The sequence below is a fragment of the Vicugna pacos genome, unplaced genomic scaffold, assembly GCF_048564905.1.
Source record: "Vicugna pacos unplaced genomic scaffold, VicPac4 scaffold_17, whole genome shotgun sequence".
Classification (NCBI taxonomy): domain Eukaryota; kingdom Metazoa; phylum Chordata; class Mammalia; order Artiodactyla; family Camelidae; genus Vicugna; species Vicugna pacos.
In genome coordinates, this window is record NW_027328738.1 from 4,736,547 (window position 1) to 4,758,883 (window position 22,337).

General features: G+C 44.7%; 1 long non-coding RNA gene across 1 annotated transcript in view; it reads right to left on the reverse strand.

Moving 5' to 3' along the window:
• Nucleotides 1-289: 289 nt before the first annotated feature.
• The window catches only part of LOC140692781 (uncharacterized), a 41,972-nt gene continuing 19,924 nt past the window's right edge, over nt 290-22,337 (reverse strand). The window contains exons 8-10 of the long non-coding RNA XR_012068353.1: nt 17,158-17,308; nt 16,293-16,400; nt 290-542 (exon numbers count right to left, since the gene is read on the reverse strand). This is a non-coding gene — a long non-coding RNA (uncharacterized lncRNA). The remainder of the gene's footprint in view (nt 543-16,292; nt 16,401-17,157; nt 17,309-22,337) is intronic.

The window sequence follows — 22,337 nt, forward strand, 5'->3', positions numbered from 1 at the left end:
AATGATTCTAAGAATTATTTCATTGTTTTTCTTAGTGTTGGAAGCACCAAGAGAAAAGTGTTGACCTGCCTCCTTCATGAATTTTGGCTGCTAACTAATATTTTCTGTGTATTTTTCTTATTTGGGTATTTCAAGCTGATACCTAAATATGGCAACTCTGTCTTGTAGTTAGATTTAGTATATTTCTAAAACTATCTTTATTTTGATACACTTCCCATAGTATGTAATTCAATTCTGTTAACTATTTGAAAGTCTGCAATGGAGGTATGTACACATTGTCAGACCTGGAGTCTTCGATCACATCCTTCCACCACTGATATAGAGAAATATTGCTAAATAAGGATCAAGTGTCTGTGAGTTATGTCTAAATTGTGTTAATTTATCCATGCCAAACTGGCAGAGTACCAGTGCAAACTTCGCTCACTCTCTCCCATGTATACAGCAAGATAAACATCCACTCTCCCGGCCCTTGGCTCAGGATCCCTGCTGAATAATGGCCAAACATCTCTTACTTCAAAAGTCAGAAAGAATTCTCACATAACCTGGAAAGAGTAGAAGGCAAAGTAGAGAATGGAAATCAGTGCAGGACCTGACCTTTGGTGAAGGAGCAGTAAAGGGAAACTGTGTTTTACTGGGATGCACACTCTAAAGTGGACAGGTCATTTAAGATGGAAGACGATGCGCTGAGGGTTAAAAGAGTGCATAGTGGACGTTTGATTGACATAACTGAAGGCAATAATCACAAAATTTCTCTGCAATTGATTCCCAGACCAATACTCCATCTGCCAATTTTGAGCTAGGAGTGCCTGTGGAATCTGTGTGTTAAGGGTGTGGCTGATGGCACAAATTTATTCCCAGGGGTTTGGAGATTGTTTTGGGCTGTGGTTGGTACTATCTAGAGAACAGATCTGCCTGGGTCCTCTCTTAATATTAAATCTGCTGGCATATGTGTTGTGGATTAGCTTAGTAACCCAGGGCCTTAGTCACAGCATTTTCACATCCACAGTATAATTGCTCATTTTCTCCATAAAGGAGAAATGGTCTCAATCAGAGCCATCTTTATCTGGTTTCTAGAATCCAGGGCAATTTAGTGTTGAAATAAGATTCTATAGCCAAAAGATCTGCAACTTTCATAGGCAGGATTGAAATTTCTTATTGTCTAGTGCAGAGGTTTTTGAAATGCTCCATGCTTGCCTTTGAGTTCCCATGCCTTATTGACAAGAGTTCTTGGAGCAGAGATCTGATGAAAAATAGGAGAATTTGAAGCTTTTCCATCAACCTTGCCTACCACATGCTAATGCAACTATAGTTGTGGTGCTGACCCAGTACTACACTTAGGACCCAATTGTGGCACTGCAGGATTGTTTCAGCAGTTTCTAATGTGTGACATCATTAAATTTGTTTCCACTTTTGTCTTTGTTTGCAGAGAACCTGAGGGAACCCATTATAAAATTTTGACTTTTCCGTGGCAAGAGTGAGGACGAATGCACTTTCATGAGTGTGTATTGGAACAATTCCCTCTCCACATATCCAGCCTGCAGCCCAGAAATCATTTGGAAACCTCTATTCCAGCAAAAATTAGTAGTCCCAGCACTGTCAGAGCTATGATAAACATTTAACCAAAATGACACTCTGCTAACTTTACTAGAATAGGTTATATTCACCACAACAAAAACTGCAGTAGCAATCATAGATATAACAGGAAACAGACACAGAAGGAATGCATGGCATCATTACATACCAAAAACAATCCTCACAGCATTAAAACTAAATGTGCACAGAAATGATTTCACTTACAAAAGCCGTTCAACTCTATAATAGATAACTGATAATCCTTAACCCATAGCGATAGAGAGATATAATAAAGTTAAAAGAACTATTCCAAATTTTCAAAAGACAGGAGTCTCCTGAAAGAACATCCAATGTATTAGACCCCCAAAATTTACTAGAACATGACTTGAAAAGGGAGGACATAAAACACTGAAGGAAATCTTGAGTCTATGAATACAAATGCAGGCTAGTATAAATGGAAAGAGAAACACTTTAGATGAGCCAAATATAATCAGAAAACTCAATGGTGAGAATAGCTAAGCTAAAGACAGTCCAAATCGGACTAGATAATGCACAGGAACAAATAAATGACTTAGAAAACAGGATAATCACAATCACTCAGTCAGAACACGACATAGAAAAGCTAGTGAAAAGCAATGCAAGCAATGCAACTGAAACCTGGGATAAGAGAAAACATACCAGTGTATGACTCATAGGGATCCCACATGGAAAAGAATAAAGACAAATGATTTGAAAAGGTATTTGAAGAAATCAGACTGAAATTTTCTTAAACCAAAGATAGAACCGGCTATCTCAACACAGCAAGCACAGAGCGTCCAAGCATAATGAACCCCAGTAGGCCTAGAACAATATGTATTCTAATTTAAATGGCCAAAATTGATAATAAGGAAATGATTCTAAATGCACCAAAATAGAAACAAGTGCATTGCAAGAGAACTTTTTAATGTCTTCAGCTGATATCTCAACAGATAGATTGGTATTTTTTTCTTCCCTCTTTCCTTTTGTGTTGATCTCTATTCCAAGAACTGATGAAAGGCAGATTCCTTCAGTCTAAACAAGATGAATGGGCAGAGATTCTAAAAGTGTTCAAGTTCTTGGAAGAGGTCATCAGAATCAACACATCTCAAGGGTCTTTTTCAGAGAATACAAGAGACCATGCACCAAGCCCTGTTTATCCTTTTCCCAGGAGTGGGCCAATGTATTAAGACTTGCTGTTCCTTCACACTCAACCAGCCATGCAGGTATAACCTCAGTCTGCTACTGCAGGAGAATTAGAGCCAGGTCCAATTTTACCAATACTGTAGGGAGAACCTGAGCCTGCTACTGCAGGAGACACAGCACTGTGTCCCATTTCACCAATCTTTCAAGGAGACCCTAAGCCTACTCCTGCTGGAGACTCAGAGCCGAATCACATTCCACCAGCTGTGTAGGAAGACCATCATGCCTTCACTTGCAATGGATCCAGGAATGTGTCCAATTACATTAGCCTTGTAGGGAGACCTTGAGCCTGTTCCTGCAGGAGAAACAGATCTCTGTCGTATTCCACCATCCCTCCAGGAAGATGCAGGGCCTCCTCCTGCAGGAGACTCAGGAATTGGTCCAATTTCACCAGTCCTGCAGGAAGACTCTGAGCCAATTCCTGCAGGAGACCCAGGACTGGGTCCCATTCCATCAATCATGCACTAAGACCTTGAAGTGGGTCCAATTCCACTAGCCTTGCTGGGTGACCCACAAGCCTGATCCTGCAGGAAAATTAGAGATATGTCATATTCCAGAAGCCCTGCAGGAAGACTGAAAGCCTGCTTCTGCAGGAGACCCAGGAATAGGTCCAAATACGCCAGCCTTGCTGGGAGAGCACAAACCTTATCCTGCAGGTGATACACAGTGAGGTACAATTCCAACAGCCCTGCAGGGATATCGTGAGGCCACTTCAGCAGGAAACACATGACTGGGTCACATTCCAATACCCCAGAAGGGAGACCGTGAGCCTGCTACTCCAGGAAACCCAGAACTTCGTCCCATTCCACCAAACCTGCAGTCAAACACTAAGACTGTATCTGCAGAAAACACAGTGCGGGTCACATAACACCAGCCCTGTAGTGAGACTACAAACCTGCTCCTGGGGGAGACCAAGCCATTCACAGAGAATATGAGCCAGCTCCTGCAGAAGAACAAGAGTTGTGTGACATTCTACCAGCTCTGCAGGTAATCCATAGGCTTGCTCCTGCAGGAGACAGACATCCCAGTCCAATTCCATCAGCCTCTCCAGGGAGAACCCCAGCCTCCTCCTGCAGGAGAGCCAGAACTAGATCCCATTCCACCAACCCTGCATGGAAACACTGAGCTTGCTCCTGCAGCATACCCACAGCCAAGTCATATTCAACAAACCCTCCAGGGAGACACTGAGCCTGCAATTGTAAGAGACCCAGGACTGGGACCAATTCCAACAGCTCTCCAGGGAATCCCTCACCTGCTCCCATAGGAGACTAAGAGCCATCAGTTCTGGTGGGGTCCCTGAGCCTGCATCTGCAAAAGAACCACAGGGTGGAGTCACATTCCACCAGCCCTGCAAAGAGAACAGAACCTGCTACTGCAGGAGACACAGGACTATGTCCCATCCCACCAACTTTGCAGGGATACCCTGAGCCTTGGACCAAGGAATGGGACAAATTCTGCTAACCTTCTAGGGAGACCATGAGCTTCTCCTGCAAGAGAACCAGAGATGGGTCATATTACAGTATTCTTCCAGGAAGAACCAAGGCCTGCTCCTGCAGGAGATGCAAGAACAGGCCCAATTCCACCAGCCTGAAGGCAGAGTCCAAATCTGTTCTGGCAGGTGACCTAGAGAAGGGGCCCATTCCACCAGCCCTGCAGGGAGACTCTGAGCCTACTACTACAGGAGACCCAGGAATGGGTCCCACTAAACCAACCCTGAAGGGAGACACAGAATCTACACTTGCAGGAACCACAGAGCCAGGACACATTTCATCAGCCCTGTAGTGACCCCTGAGCTGGGTCCAATTACACTATCCTTGCAAGGAGACTCTGTGCCTACTCCTGAAGCAGAACCAGTGATGGGTCATGTTCCAACAGCCCTGCAGGAAGACCTGGAGCTGCTTCTGCAGAAGACTCAGGACAGGGTATGATTCCACCATCCCAGCAGTGAGAAAACTAGCCTGCTCCTGCAAGTGACCAAGGTCTGAGTCATATTCAACTAGCCATGCAGGAAGGACATAAGCCTGCTGTTGCAGGAAACTCAGAACCATGTGCCATTCCAGCAACACTGCAAGGAGACTCTGAGCCTGCCCCTGCAGGAAACAGAAACCCAGTCACATTCCACAAGCCCTACAGGGATACCAGAGCCTGTACATGTAGGAGACCCAGGCCTGGGACCAATTCTACCAACCCTGTGGAAAGACCCTGAATCAGCTCTAGCATTAGACTAAGAGCCATGTCACATTCCACCAGCCCTACAGGTAATTTATCAGCCTGCAACCTACACCTTCAAAAGACCCAAGAATTGGACCAATTCCAATGGCACTGCAGGGAGACCATGAGCCATGTCCAATTCCACTAGCCCTTCAGGAAGGCCCCAAGCCTACTCCTGCAGGAGAACCTGAGATTGGTCATGTTGCAACATGAGCCTGCTCCTCCAGGAGACCCAGGACTATGTCCCATCCACCAGCCCTGCAGGGAAACCCTGAGACTGTCCCTTCAGGAGAACCACAACTGGGTCACATTTCACTAGCAATGCAGGGAGACTTAGAGCCTACACCTTCAAGACACCCAAGAATTGGAACAATTCCAGCAGCACTGCAGGGACACCATTAGCCAGGTCCAATTCCACTAGCCCTGCATGTAGACCCCGAGCATGCTCCTGTAAGAGACTCAGCAATGGGTCTCATTCCACAAGTCTTGCAGGGAGAAACTCTTCCTGTTTCTGCAAGAGACCAACAGCTGAGTCACATTTCACCAGCCCTGAAGGGAGACCCCAGTCCTGCACCTGCAAAGGACCTAAGACTGGAACAAAATCGACTAGCCCTGTAGGGGGACCCTGAGCCTGCTTCTGAAAGAGAATCAGAGATGGGTCATATTCCAACAACCCAGCAGGGACAGTCCAAGCCTGCTCCTGCAGGAGTTATAGAGCAGGGTGAAATTGCAAAACCTTGCAGGGACACCCTGAATCTGCTGCTGCAGGAGAAAAATGATGGGGTCTCATTCCACAAGCATTACAAGGATACCCTGAGCCTGGTCTTGCATGAGATCCTGAGCTGGCTCCTTCAGGAGACCCAGGACTGTGTCCCATTCTAACAACCCTGCTGGGGAACCCGAGCCTGCACCTGCAAAACACACAGGACCGTGTCACATCCCACCAGCTTTGCAGACTGTAAGACTAGCCCTACAGGAGACCTAGAACCAGGTTACATTACCAGTCCTGCAGGGAGACCCTGAGCCTGATTTTGTAGCTCCCCCTGCACCTACACACATACTTCTATGAGACCCAGAGCCAATTCAGGCATCACCACCCCTACGGGCTGAGATGTCTCTGCAACCACCAACACTGTCATCTAATTCTAAGAATCAACCCACTCTCAGACCCGAACTTTACTTCCCTTCTCCTGGCATCATTTTTGTTTCTTTTTTCTGTCATTTCCTTGTTTTCTTTCATGTCATTTAGAGTACCATCTATTTTTATGTCTTAAGTTTACCATAATAAAATTTAGATGTTTTTCCATTTTAAATTGTGCAATTCAGGAGCATTAAGTGCATTCACAATGCTGTGTAACCATCATCACTGTCTAGTTTCAGACTGTTTCTTTCCTCAAAATAAAACCCCGTATCCAAAGCACACATTCTCTTTTCTCCCTCCCCCAACCCCTGACAAGCCCTAATCCTCTTTCTCTCTGTGTGTCTTTCCCTACACTGGATGTTCCCTATCAATGAAATCATACAAAAGATGGCTGTTTGTGTCTGCTCTCATATTTTAACAAGGGATTGGTGTTTTTTTTTTTACTTGAAGTAGCATTTTGGTTATTTCAAAGGGAAATCCAGGTGGATTAAATATGAGATATACAAAATGAATATTTTTAGAAACTATGTGCATAATCTCGAGATAGGCACTGCTATTCTATGTGTGAAACCAGAGCCAGGAGGGAGATGCTTAGCTCTTCCTGTGGCAAAACATAACCTAACAAAATAAAAAAAAATAATAATCAAAATCCATGAAAGACAAACCACAACATGGAAATATCATTTTTCATAACCTAAAGTCAGAGAAAGGTTTCACATCCCTGTGGTCCAAAAATATCTTGAAACACTGTGTTCTAAACAGAAACAGAACAAACACATGCAATTCCAACAAGAGGCAATGCAGGTGGCCAGTGTATATTAGAGATGCTCGACCTCTCAAGTGAGAATGCAAGATGTTCACACTTCGGAGACAGCATTGGTCAACATCACACTGGCAGGCCTTTAGCCTGGTGACAACCAGCTCTAGTGACAACATGAGGAGACAGAGGCCACAGTAGATCCCCTGGAGGGAAGAGTGAGCAGACTCTCCTCTCTGGGAGAACAGTATGCAGGATGCATCACAGTTCCACAAGTGCACCACTTTTCGAGCAGTGCTAATGCTTACCGTTGATCATACTAAAATTCTTGCACAATTGTTCAAAGATGTCTTTTCAAGGATGTTCATCACAGTCCTGTTTAAACTACTAGGGAAATGGAAGCAACACTAATGTTCATGGAGAGGGGGTGGGATTCATCAGTTCTGGTTCAGATGGAGGAATGATTGTTGTGCAGCTGGAAAAATGAGTGCTAGGTCTTTACCTGATGTCAAGGAAGCCCTCAGTTTGGATGCCTGTTAATCCATCATCTACATCCAAGATGCCATCTCTATGACCACATATGTGTCAAATCATCATAGATGTAAATGAATCTTGTGGTGTGTGAGAGACAGAGGCAGAGAGAATGAGAGAGATAGAGACTGAGAGATGTTCACCAAACCATTAATGACGGTCACTTCTGGGAGTGGGATTTGCAAATCTCTGCACTTTTCCTTTAGGCAACATTTCAAGCGTTTATAATGTATCTATATTGCTTTACTAATTCTAAGGTATTAAAAGCATATGTTACTTGAGATTCATTCATATTTCATCTATAGAATAAAGTTTATTATTTTTATTTTAAAATATTTGTTACAAGTACAATCAGCATTTATGAGAGTAAAATGATAAATTCTAAAGAATTAAGAATCAGATAAAGAACAAAACTTTTTGGTGACTCAGACACAGGCCAGCTATTTGGCAGTAAATGGCAGGGTGGGACAGGTTTCTCCAGAAGGTTGTGTATGTTCTGAATCAGCATCCAATAGAGGCAAGGAAAAATTACAAGACATGTACGCTGAAAACTACAACAGCTTGTTAAGAGTAATTAAGAAAGACCTAGCCCTATTTTAAAATTTGAAGGAGCCAAAATGGCAGAGTAGACAGACTCACAGCTTGACCTCTCCCACAAATACGCAAAGAATTACATCTACAAAAACATTGAATTGCACAGAAACCTCCTGAACTCTGATAGAGTGTCTTTTATTTTGAAATACAGGAAGATTCTCACAAAATATGGTAAGGAATAAAAAGAGAAAAGAAAAATTCAGTGCAGAACTGATCCTGCAGGGAAAGAGTAGCATAGGAAGAAAGGCACACTCACACTGGGACACAACCTCTGTAGCTGGGAGATCAGCTAGGAAAGAAGCAGAGCTTCCAAGGTTTGGAGGAGACAGTGGCAACTGCATGGCAGGCAGAACTGGAGAAAACTGACACAGAGGGTCCCTGTGATGACCAGCCCTAGACATGAGCTAGAAGGGATGAGCCAGAACTGGCTACTGGAGTCAGTGAAGAGCCCAGGCAGAGGGCTGGGTCACACTGCAGACAGGCAGCCTCAGGAAACTAGAGGGCAGTGTGAGCTCTGGCTGTGTGTGTGTGTGTGGAACAGAACAGACTGAAACTCTCATAAAAAAGCACCGATGTTGGTATAATGGGGGAGGAATGAAACACAGCTGTGCCAAAGTCACTTTCTCCACTTGGCTCCATTGTTGGTGTGTTCTCATGAGAAGAGAAATGGGGCTTGGTGATAGGCAACACTTCTGCACAAAGGCAGAGCTGAATGTTGACTCCATACCCTGTGCCATTGCAACTTCACAGGCAGGAATGAGATTTGTTTACAGCCCCAGGCAGAGAGGGTGGATTTGCTGTATCTGGTCACTTTGTGGATCCACACCTCTGAGACTTACAGGCAGTGAGTGGAGTTCTGACTCAAGAAGGGTGGCCAGTGAGGGTATTTACAACAGGGTGGTGTATGGTTCCATATGTGGGTGCGGGATTAGGGTTTGAGCTGAACCTGTAGTGGACCACAAATTCATGTGTGTGACTGCACACTTGCTAAGGCAGGTCCAAGGGACTGACACTGCTGGATCTGCACTGATGTTTCCTGGGGCTCAGAACCTGAGGGGAACCAGAGTAGGTGGCTGACATTCCCATAGCTAAGGCAGGGATAAAGCCAACATCAACAAATAGTACTTTGTAAGTCTGCATAACAAGTGACAGGCAACACCACAGAGAGAACTCCCCAGTGAACATCTTCTGCCTATTCTTCTTCACAACTGAATTGCTCCAACCCTGCCTACTACATATCACAGCTCAGAAACGGGTCTAAAAGAAATGCATAGAGCCAGAGAAATATAAGTAAAATAAAGAAGCCGAGGAACCACTTTCAATTAAAAGAACAAGAGAAATCCCCTGAAAGAACAATCAGTAAAATAGACTTTGATAGTCTACTAGACTTCAAAAAGGAAATGATCAACTCACTGAAAGAAATAAAAGAGACTATCAATAGAGACAGAAAACTTTAAAAAGAAAATTTAAACTATAAAGAAGAGCTAGTTAAAAATAGAAAATTCAACTACAGGCAATCAAAAGAAGACTAGATAATGCAGAGGAATGAATAAATGGCTTAGGAGACAAGATAAAAGAAATAACCCAAAAAGAACAGCAGACAGAAAAGTCAATAAAAACCAATTAAAGCAAGATAATATAAAGTGTGCCAGCCTATGCATAATGGTGAGTCCCAGAAGGAGAAGAAAGTGAAAGGGGGATTGAAAAGTTAGTTAAAGAAATCATGACTGAAAACTTTCCAAACCTTAAGAAGGAAAGAATTATCTAACTACAGGAGGCACACAGGGTCCCAAACAAGGAGAAACCAAACAGACCTACACCAAGACATATTATAGTTAAAATGGTTAAAGTAAAATAAAATATTCTAAAGGCAGTGAGAGAAAAACAAAGTGTTTGTTACAAGGGAGTGCCATAAGCATTCAGCAGATTTCACTACCTAAAATCTTCTGGCCAGAAGGGAGTGGCAAGATGTATTCAAAGTCCTGAATAAGAAAAAGGTTGCAAACTAGGATATTCTATCTAGAAAGACTATCCTTTAGAACAGAAAGAGAGAAAGATTTTCACAGACAAGCAAAAACTAAAAGAATTCAGCAGTACTAAATCTATGCTAAAAAACAATTTGAAAGTTCTAATCTAAATAAAAAATAAACAGGAAGCTATAGAAATTAAGAAACCATAATTGGAAATGCGATAAATACAGTGAGTTGCAAGGGAAAACATGAGGATATAAATAAGTCAGTAAGTCAATAAAGAAAACAAGAAGGCAAACAAGAAAGAGAGAATAGCAAAATCATGAAAGGTGGAAGAGGAGAGCAAGAGAATATATATTTTTTTCTCTTTTTTTTCTTTTTTCTCTTTGTCTTCTTTCTTATTAGGATGCACTTGAGCCCACATGACTATCAACTAAAACCAAACAGATGAAGTAAGGGGTTACCATACTTGAATGACAAGATAACCACAAATCAGAAGTATATAATAGAGTCATAAAACCCAAAAGGAAACCAAGCTAATAGAAAAGGAATTTATCAAACCACAAAAATAAAAATAATTAAAAGAAAGAAACAAATAATTACCAAAATCAACTGGAAAACAAATTTCAAAATAGCAACAAACCCACATCTATAAAATAGCTACTATAAATGTCAATGGACTAAATGTTCCAATCAAAAGAAAAAGAGTGAAGGAGGAGGAAAGATGGTGGAGTAAAAAGGATGCTCAGAGCTCACCCTCTCCCACAAATTCACCAAGAGTGACATCAACAGACACACCCACCACCCAGAACACCTGCTGAACTTTGACAGAATATTGGCTTCTTCAAAAGATAAAATTTTCCACAAATCTGGTAGGAGAACAGGAGAAAAGGAGAAAAAGGAAAATAGTTCTGGACCATTCCAATGGGGAGGGAGCTGCAAAGGAGGAATAGCATTAATACACTGGGTCTCTCCAACTCCAATGGCCAGTTCAGCAGGATGGAGATGGAACCTCAGAGGCTCAGATCTGTATAGAATAGACTTTGACTGACAGAACTAAGTTAATGGGGCACAAAGGGTCCCAACAATCCCCAGCCCTAGATGCGAACCAGCAGGTGTGGGATGGGACAGCCTGCCTGAGTTGAGCAGAGGACTCGGGCTGACTCTACAGAGGAAACCTTGGGGGACTGCAATGTTCTGTGTGCCATGGCTGGGAGAGTATACAGAACAGCCTGGGTCCCCCATAAAATAAAAAAAAAGGCAGAAAACACTGCTGGTGTGCCCTGGGGGGAAGGGTAGCCATAGCCTTTGTGTCCGCAGACCCACAGTGCCATTATTGGAGACTTCTTGGGAGAAGAGAGTCAAGGCTCAGCCATAGCCACTATATTTTCTGGTGCATGGTTCCCAGATAGAGGAGGGGTCAAAACCCAAATCCCTACCTAGGGGCTCCACAACCTCATAGGTGGGAATGAGATTTGTTTACAGTCCCAAGAAGAAGGGACCATTACACACCGATGCCTCTCTGAGTTGGCTCTTCTAAGACAAATGCACAAGAAGCAGTGTTCTGGAACAGAGCAGGGGTGAGGGCTAGTGCAGCTGTTTCCTCTGAGTCCACCTACAAAGCATGGACCTAATGCGGCAGGGGAGCTACCTGCCAACTACCTTGCACAAGTGTGGTCCTGGGACCAGGCATCTGGTGGGGGGTGCAGACCAACCATTTACAGATGCTGGAACACAGACCAGGGGCACGACTAGACGGCCTCTGGAACCAGCAAGTGGAGTTTTCACAGCAGGATATGGGCAGGAGTGTGACAACCACAGGAAAAAAAGGAGCTCCTGCTCAATAGCCAGGGCAGATTCAGGCCACCAGAACACCAGCCACACCACCAACAAAGGGGATAACAGGCAAAAGGCGTGGAAGGAAGACTTGGCAACCACCCATAGTTAAAAATAACCTTATGACAAAATTATTAAGAGTGTATATTCTTGCAGAAAGGCCAAGATAGTGGAGTAGAAGGATGCTTGTATCTTATCCTCTCCAATAAATTCACCAAGACTGACATTCACAGACACACCCATCCACTCAGGACATCTGCTGAACTTTGATAAAACATTGCCATCTTCAAAAGACAAAATGTGCCACCAATCTGGTAGGAGAAAAGGAAAAAAGAAGGAAGAAAATGCAAAATGGCTTGGGTTGGTCCTTTGAAGAGGGAGCAGCAAAGGAGGGATAGTGCTGGTTGACTGGGTCTCCCTCTTTCCAATGGAGAGGTCAGCAGGATGGACAGGGAACCTCTGAGGCCCAGATGTGTACAGAACCACCCTTGACTGACAGAATTAAGTTAAATGGGCACAAAGTGTGACAACAACCCCCAAACCTAGAAGTGAATCAGGGATGGGAAGGGACAGGCTGCTGGATCCAGGCAGACTCTGGATGACTGTACATAGGTAACCCTGGGGGACTGCAGTGTGCTGTGGACATCTGCTTGGATTGTATACAGGTCAGAACAGCCTGGGCCTCCCATAAAATAAGAAAAAAAATAAAGCAAAGCAATATTGCTGGCTTGCCTGGGGGAAGGGGTGTTTCGTCCTTTGTTTCTGCTGACTCATGGCAACATAACTGGTGATTTCTCAGAATAAGAGAGATGAGGCTCAGCCACAGCCATCATACCCACCCAGGCAGACATGGAGTTGAAACCTGAATATGTACCTGGCAGTTCTGCAACCTCATAGGTGAGACTGAGACTTGTTTACATCCCCAGACATATAGGAAGTTTCTGTCCTGGTGCCTCTACGAACTCACACCTCTAAGACAAATGAACAAGGAGCAAAGTTCTGGCAAAGAGCAGGGACTAGGGCTGGTGTGGCCATTTGCCTCAAGCCCACCCACAGAGTGTGGAACAGATGTGGAGTGGGGAGTTGCACTGAATATGGGAGCAACCAACCCAACTATTGTGGAGGACTGCTGCACCTGGACACGGCATTGGGAAGGGGCACAACCTGCCCACCTACCATGCAGGAGTGCAGCACCAAGATGCAGCACTGGGAGGAGATGTGACATGTCTACCTACAGGCACTGGGAGCAGCACAGACCAAGGGTGTGACCAGAGGGTCTCTGGAAACAACGAGCTGAGTTCATGAAGCAAGGCAAGGGCAGGAGCTGTGACAACCACAAAACAAAGAGGAGTCCCCATTCAATAGCCAGGGTAGGCTCTGGTTAACAGGTTAATGGCCACATCATTAACCAAAGGGATAACAGACAAAAGGCACAGAAGTAAGACTTGGTAACCACGCATATTTAAGAAGGACCTCTTGATAAAATTACTAAGGGCACACAATCTCCATGGGAACATACTCTTTTCTTTTTCTGTTCCATTTTCTTTTACTTTTTAAATGTTACTTCTTAAATAATTTTTATATTTCTATTTTTAATCCCTTTTAAAATTTTCTTTTAAAATACTTTTATTATTATCTTTCAATTTGTCTAATTTCATTTTTATCCTTGTTTTTTTTCTTCTGTTGTGATTATACTCTGTTGTCAAATATTTTTTCTTCCTTTAATATTTTAAAAATTCATCCCAACTCAATTGTTATCTTGTTTCAATATGTTCTTCTGTTATTGATTATACTGCTTTTAAAACTAATTTCTTTGTGCTTAGTTTTATTTCTGCATCCATTTTATATAAATAAGTAAACTCTTAAAAGACCACAGTAGATAATTGATACTCCATAAGCCATAGTGCCAGAGAGATATAAGCAAGATAAAAAAGCAGAGCAACCTGTCTCAATTAAAAGAACAAGATAAACCCCCTGAAAGAACAATCAATGAAATAGACATTGATAGTCTACTAGATGATTTCAAAAAAGGAGTGATCAAAGTACTGAAGAAACTAAAAGAGATTGTGTATAGAGACAGAGAATATGTCAAATAACGAAATTGAAACTCTAAAGAGGAGCCAGTGAAAATTGGAAAACTCATTTGCTGAGATGAGAGTTGAGGTAAAGGATGTAAAATGTAGGCTGGATAATTGAGAGGAATGAATATGTGACTTAGAAGACAGGACAACAAAACAGCTGAGAGACAACAAATAAAAACCAATGAAAGCAATATAAGGGACCTATGGAATAACATAAAGCATGCCAAACTACTCATAATGGGGGTCTCAGAAGGAGAAGAAAGAACAAAGGAGATTGAAAAGATATTTGAAGGAATCATGACTGAAAACTTCCCAAACCTAAAGAAGGAATCAGATATCCAAGTACAGGAAACACAGAGCGTCCCAAACAAGGAGGACCCAAACAGACCCACACCAAGACATATTACAATCAGGATGACCAGGGTTGAGAATGGGAAATGATTCTAAAGGCAGCAAGAGAAAAACAAAGAATGAGATACAAGGGAACCCCCATAAGACTTTCAGCTGATTTCTCTACAAAAACAGTAAAGGCCAGAAGGGAGAAGCAAGGTATATTCAAAGTCCTGAATGAAAAAATGATGCAGCCTAGGATACTTTATCCAGCAAGGGTATCCTTTAGAATAGAAGGAGAGATAAAGAACTTCACAGACAAGCAAAAACTAAAAGAAGTTAGCAACACTAAACCTATGCTAAAGGAAATATTGAAAGACCTACTCTAAATAGAAAAGAAGCAGGATGCTACAAAAAGGAGAAAACCATAATTGGAAAGGTGATTGCTACAATGAATTACAACAGAATAAACATGAAATCATAAAAGAGGGCATCTAAATCATTAAGGGTGGGAGAGGCGAGCAAGAAAATATACAGGTTTCTCTCTCTCTCTCTTTCTCTCTGTCTCTCTCTCTTTTTTGTTCTTGGTAGGATGGGTTTGAGCTTATATTACTATCTGTTTAAAACAAACAGATATAGTAATGGGTTAATATATGTACAAAGTAGGTTAACCACAAGCCAAAAAGTTACAATAGAGTCACAAAACTAAAAAGACACCAAGATAATAAAAAGGAAAATTATCAAACCACAAAAAGAAAAAGTAAGGAACAAAGAGGAAATACAAAATGAACTGCAAAACAAAGTTCAAAGTGTAATAAACACATTTCTATCAATAATTAATATAAATGTCAGTGGACTAAATGCTTTAATCAAAGGACATAGAGTGCAGAGTGGATAATAAAGCAAGTATCTACAATACGCTGTATAGAAGAAACCCACGTTAGGGAGAAGGACACACATAGATTGAAAGTGAGAGGATTGAAAAAGATATTCCACACAAATGGAAATGACCAGAAAGCAGGAATATCAACAGTGATTTCAAATAAAATAGACTTTAAAACAAAGATTATAAAGAAAGATTAAGAAGGATATTTTATAATGATTACAGGAGTCATAGATGAAGATATTTCACTCATTAACATATATGAACACAACATAGGAGCACCTAAATACATAACAGATAACAAGAAAATACTAACAGATAAAAAGGGAAAATTTGATCGGAACACAATCACAGTAGAAGACTTTAACAATCCATTAACATCACTGGACAGATATTCCATACATAAAATTAATAAGACAACATAGAAATTAAATGATACAATAGAACAATTTGTCTTGGGTAATATTTTCAGAACATTATATTTCCCTAAAATAGAACATACATTCTTCTCAAGTGCACATACCACATTTTCTAGGATAGATCATATACTTTGTCACAAAAGAAGTATTAACAATTTGAAGAAGATAGAAAATATTTGAAGCAACTTTTTCTGACCACAATACCATGAAACTAGAAATGAACTACAGAAAAATAAAGGAGAAATAAATGACAGTATGGAGGTTAAACAACATACTACTTTAAAAAAAATGGGTGGATGATGAAATCAAAGAAGAAATAAAAAACACATTCAGACAAATGATGATGAAAACACAACCATACAGAACCTATGGGATCCAGAAAAGGCAGTGCTTAGAGGGAAGTTTATAGCGAGAGAATCAGGTCTACCTCAAAAACGAGGAACAACTGCAATAAACAATCAAACTTACCACCTAAAAGAATTAGAAAAAGAAGAGCAAAAATAACAAAAGTAAGCAGAAGGAAGGAAATAATAAAGATCAGGGAGGAAATAAATAAAATAGAGATATAAGAAACATTTGAAAAAATCAAGCCAAGAGATGGTTTCTTGAAAGAGTAAACACAATTGACAAAATTATGTTCTATGCTGGAAATTGACACAACAATGCAAACTGACTATAACTCAATAAAATAAAAATTAAAAAAATAAATATATTAACAAAAGAAAAAAGAAAAGGTAGTTTCTACTCACCAGACTGGAGGAGGGGACTGCAACCCATGCGGGGTCACACCCCATGGGAAAGCCTGGGGTCAGGATCGGAGGAGCAGGGTGCTGTGGACATGATCTGTCACAGGGTTTCTGCAGGAGGGGAGTGTGAGGCATGTGAGCAGGCTGAGGACTGGCCATTTGAGTAAGTTCATGGGCTCTGTGGTGGAGGGGCTCCCCCAAGTTTCTGGACTTGACTCTGGGTGAGTTGGGCAGGTGGACAGTGGCTCAGTGTGAGTCCAAGTCCAGTGGAGGAGGTAGTGAGTTAGATCTAGAAGGACTCCTTCTGGGGTGGGAGGGCCCACAAGGGAGGCAGGAGGCCAAGTCCAGGTGACTGAGAACAGGGTGTGTCCTGCACAGGGCTGCAGGGCAGATGAAAGCATCCAGTCTACAGAAGGTGGAAACACGGTCCATACAAGGGCTCAGCTCAGATGTCACCTCCTCAGAGGAGCCTTCTCTGCCTGCACAGTCTACAGGGACAGCCTCCTCCAAGCACATCTCCCCAGCAGACACCTGCTCCATTTCCTGCATAGCATTCAGGACACGGGCCCCTGCTCCGTACCCAGCCATGGTTCCGCTGCCCTGAGGAAAAGCCCTCACAGGAGCCATAAAGCCCTACACGACCTGGGCCCCACCTCTCTGTCTCCTCTGGCACCACTGTCTCCACCTGGCCCTCTTCTCCTCCACTCCTGCACTCCTGACTTCCCCCAGCCTTATGTGCTCTCCAGAGCACAGGTCCCTCCTAACATGCTGTGTGTGCTCACTGTGTCTAATCCACTGCATGCCTCCCACCCAGGTCAGTAACCAGCACACAGTAGGGCTCAGTAAGTAGAGTATGAATGACTCTTACCATGACTGCTGGGAAGGCTTTTGTCTGTGGCCTACAGTGATCACACACCCGTCACACAATCTCTGAGGTCCTACTGTGTTGGGTGGGTTCCAGATACCGGGCACAGCAGGTAGTGAAGCAGTCAGGTCTCCATCCACATGCAGCAGACAGCCTGGTGGGGGACACAGAGAAAATTAAGTAAAATATATACAATGTCCGGAGGTGATATGTTCCATGGAGAAAAATAAGGTCAGGGAGGACATTTGAGCAGATTCCTGGAGGTGTTTAAGAAGCAGGGGGAGAGAGAGCCTGGCTGAAAGAGCAGCCATCCCAAAGGCCCTAAGGGCAAAGTGGGATGTATGTGGAGGGTCTTAGTTATCCGTGTGAGTTCTTAGTCCTGCCTTGAGTATGTATGTTGCTTTCATTTGTAAACCTTGATTTCACCTTTATAGCAAATTAACCCGCATCATCAGTCTGCATAATTTAGTCAACTCTGTTTCAGGTGTTGTGGGCACAATGGCAGGCTAATTACTTGGGTTGGTAAAGAATTACCAGCGTCTGAGAAGGGTTTAGGAAAGTTCAATAGGGACACTGCTATAGGCAACATCAGGCCACACAGGCAAGAGGTGCCTACACGAGAGCCAATGTTGAGTGTGTGGGGTCTGTTATTGGGGGGGGTGCTGTGCACACAAGGAGGAGGGGGCTGCATGATCAATTCATGCACAGGTACCTTGTTGGTTGTGAGATCTGTCAGGGGCTTCTCTGAACAAAAGGCTTTACCAATTTAATAAGGGAAGGATGTGAGTTCTCTCTTCCTGGGGCAATGAGGTTTCATAGGGTAAACACACAGCAAGAGAAGATGTTTTATAGCTTGTGGAAATGCAGGTGTGCAAAGGGTCCTGCAGTGGGGAGTGGGAGGTAAGGGGCCACTGGGCTCTAGGCACACAGAGAGCCCATGGGTGAGGGTGTATGACTCTGAAGAGTGCCTGCTGGCTTCACACCAGGGACTTTATGTGGAAAGAGGAGAATCTAGGTTATCGGCACGTGTCTACTCAGTGACCTCCCTAAGCCTAACTCTGTCAGGCACCAGGTGGCTATGAAATGAACATGAAGGTCCCCACCCTGAGGACCCCAATGAATGAACATCTTGATATCCTCAAGCCCCTTCCCCTGCACCACCGCCCCACCACATCTGGGTCTCAGGCTTGACCCTGACATCAGTGGCATCTTCGTTCCCTACATCCAGCTCCTCTGGACATCTCTGTGATGAGCTGTTCCATGTCAGCAAGCCCCAAACTGAGCTCTGCCTTTACCCCATGTTTGCTTCCTTCCTGTGAAGCCCCTCGTGAAGGAGCCACCACTAGCAGGATCCTACAGCTCTGAGGCTCTGCCTTCCGCACCCCTCCGATGTCTCCCAGCCCATGATCCCCTATGGAGGTCCCTATTATCCTCTCCCTCCCACTTCATTCTTGGGATGCACACCAAATCCCTCTTCACAATCTCCCACAAGACAGGTCCAGGTCCACTTGGGGACACTGAGGTGACACAGGCGGATGTTGCTGGGAATGAAGAGCAGGATACTTTAGCAGAGGAGAGGAAAGGGCTCTAAATCCACCAGAACACACGCTAAAGTGGTGGCAAGACACCCATAAAGGGTGAGGCAGGCATCACACTGCAGCCCCGCCCTCTGCTCCCCCAGGGTGCCCTGTGTTTCCTGCTTTGGCCTAGGGGACTCCCCCCTCACTCTCTGTTAGAGGGGTGCCCATCCATTCATTCACACCCTCATTAACCATGTACATGGGTCCTGCTCAATGCCAGGCCTCAGCTAGATGACAGCTCATCCTTGGGGACACAGCTCAGATCTTACCTCCTCCATGAAGCAGTTCTGGATTCCCACCCCCCCGAAGCTCCTCTGGCCTCAATTGAGACCACTAGGGCTGTGACCACACTCTGATTACATCCCAAGTCTGTGATCTCTGTGAAAGCCCTGGGCCCAATGTAGAAAGAGACTCAGAAAAATGGGGCCAAAACGGGCTAAGAAAAATGTTACTAGTTCTCTATTACAGAGAAGGCCACTGAGCAGAGAGAGGGCAGTGTCCAACCAAAGCCACAGAGGAGGGTCTCAGTGAGCCCTCCCATGGCCCTGTTACTAGTTCTCTGTTACAGATGAGGACACTGAGCCACAGAGAGGGAGCAGAGCCCTGCTATAGCCTTGGCCCCACGACCTGTGTCCTTTATGACTAGCTCCATGCTGCCAGCAGGGGTGTGGGCCTGGAATGGACGTTGAAAGCAGCCTGACCCCCAGGCCCCCTTCATACACAAAGTCAGTCTCAGGAACACCCCTCAAGACCTACCCTATACCCCTGGGATTGGGACCTGATTGCTGTTCCTGGAAGCTGTCTGGGTTTCCCTGTGAATTGCCCCAGGAGGTGCTTGGGACAGCCACAGGGCCCCTGAGGCTTCCTGTCCCCAGCTGAGCAGCTCTGGTCCCCTTGACTGTCCCTGGCCCAGGCCTGATTACACAACGTTTTGGCCGGGTAGCCAGCTGTGGAGATGAGGAAATGGGGGCAACATGCAGATACACGCAGAGGTTCAGGTATTCACTCAACAATCACTGATTCAGGCTTTGCAGTGTGGCTGGCCTGGGCCCAGGCCTGGGTGTCCAGTAGTGAATACAGTCAACCCCTTGAGCCTTCTGGGAAAGCAGTCCTCAGAGAAACGGGCCCTCAGTGCAACCACCCTGCTCCCCATGAACAATCACACTGAGATGAGGCTGCGGCCATGGGTCCCAGTGGAGGATGAAGGGAGGAGGAAAACCCAGAATGGGCACTTACCATGAGCCTGGACACTGGAACCAGATGACCTGGGCTCTGTAATCTGGGGTGATCACCTCAGCTGTTCTCTCTGCGCCTCAGTTACTTCTGCAGAAATGGGTGATAATGCCTGTCCCTGCCCCACAGATTTTCATGAGGAGTCAGTAAGCTTCTCTAAGGTGTGTAGGACAGTGCCTGGCTATGGGTCAGGATCCTGCTCACCTCACAAGAGTCTGTCCCACTTTAAAGATGATAAAGTCAAATCTAAGGGGGTTATGAGACCAGCCTGGGCTAGCCCCCTTCTCATGGTCTGCTGTCCATGTCTCCTGCTTTTACATCATACCTCTGCCCCCATATCCACCCAGCAAAGTAGGTGCTGAGAATCTGAGCAAATCAGAGTATGAATGGAGGCACACCCTCTCCCCATCTTGGGCACCTGGTGTGGTGGGCAGGTTGGGGATATCGGGCTCCTCCAGACTGTCCAGGAGGCCCAGCATGTCGGTCACCTCATTTCCACTCAACACGGAGTAGGTGTGTGGCCAAGGGCCAGAGGGCGCTGGAGTAACCCAGGGTGGGTGGATGCTAGGTAGGTGTGGGAGGCACAGAGTGGCCCCTGGAAGACAGTGTCCAGGCAGCCAAGGTGCAATGAATGAGGGTCCCCAAAAGGGGCAGAGGACAGAGTCCAGCCTGGACACCACCCCCTGCTGGACCCTGATCTGGGGTGAGAATTGGGACAAGCCAGTGCCCCTCTGGGACTCTACATCCAGCAAAGAGGTGAGGAAAAGTTAAGGAGACCGTGCTCCCTGTGTGAGGGCGCTGCTTCCAGGATCCTGGAGGTTCCATAGACCCTTGTGAAGTGGCTGCTGTTTGCAGCCCCATGTGGGCAGAAGAACTGAGGCAGGGAGGACAGAGTGACTCAGGACAGAGCTAGGATTCATCCAGGAGTGTGTGCTGAGCCTCTTGCTAAGAGCAGCCTCTGGGCATCATGGACTCAGGAAGTGTCTTGTCGTCCCTCTTAAGGCTCCTGGCATGTTAGGCAGGAAAGGTCCCAGTGCCCATACCTGGGCCTCTCTGGGTGATTCTGACATGTGGGATCATGATGGTCCTGAGAAAGGAGAGAGAATGTGGGCTGGGCGTCAGGTCTGCATCAGACCCTAATGATGCCCCTAATGTTGTGTGACTTGGAAACTCCCTGACCTCTCTGTGCCTGGCTTTCCAGCCCTGACTCAGAGGACTGCTGTGATTGGCACACAGTAGGACCTCAATCAGAGGAAAAAGCCAGCCCTTCCCCAGGAACCTCTCCTCTTACATTCCCAAAGCTAAGCCCATGTTCCACACATCACCAGAGCTGAAACTTGACAAACAGGGCAAGTGAAATCCAGCAACTCCTCCCTCCTGCCTGAGGCCCTTCCCTCCTCAGTGACAGTGGCTCTGAGCAGGTCTCTGCATCCCAGAAGTCTGAACTGAGCCTTGTGACCTGGAGGAGTCCCTGTTCCACACAACTTTGTTTCCAGGTCCTTCCAACAAGACACAAGATCACCTGGTCAGTGTCTTAGCTACAAGGTCCTCCCTTTGCAAATTGCCCCATCACACCCGGGCTAGATGATGTGAGTTCCAGAGCACATGACCATCCAAATGATGACTTCAGGGAAACATCCCTGCCCACACTGCACTCTTCAGAGCCCACCTTCTAAACTAAGGGGTAGTGACCCACGGTTGTGCACACTTTTATCAGAACACAGCCCTCACCCACCCACCATTGGAAACACGTGAGAAGCAGAGATTCCCAAGTGCCTGGACCCCTGTCATCCAGAAAGCAGAGGGTAGGATAACAGACAGAAGGGGAGAAAGTACTTTCAGACTATATATCTGATAAGGGGTTAACACCCAAAACATATAAAAAACTCTTACAATTCAACAGCAAAAACAAGCAATCTGATTTAAAAAGTGGGCAGAGGAACTGAATAGACATTTTTCCAAAGAAGGCACACAGATGTCTATCAGGTACATGAAAAGGTGCTCAACATCACTCACCATCAGGGAAATGCAAATCAAAACCACAATGAGATACCCCCTCTCACCTGTCAGGGTGGGTGTCATCAAAATACAAGAGATAACAAGTGATGGTGGTGGTGTGAAGTAAAGGGAAACTTGTGCAATGTTGGTGGGAATGTAAATTGGTGCTATCACTCGGGAAAAGAGTAAGAAGGCTCCCCCAAAATTTAAAATTAGAACTTCCATATGATCCAGCAAGTCCACTGCAGGAAATATATCCAAAGGAAATGAAATCACTATGTCAATGAGACAACTGCACCCTCATGTTCACTGTATCATTATTTACAATAACCAAGATATGTAAACAACCTAAGTGTCCATCAGCAGATGAAT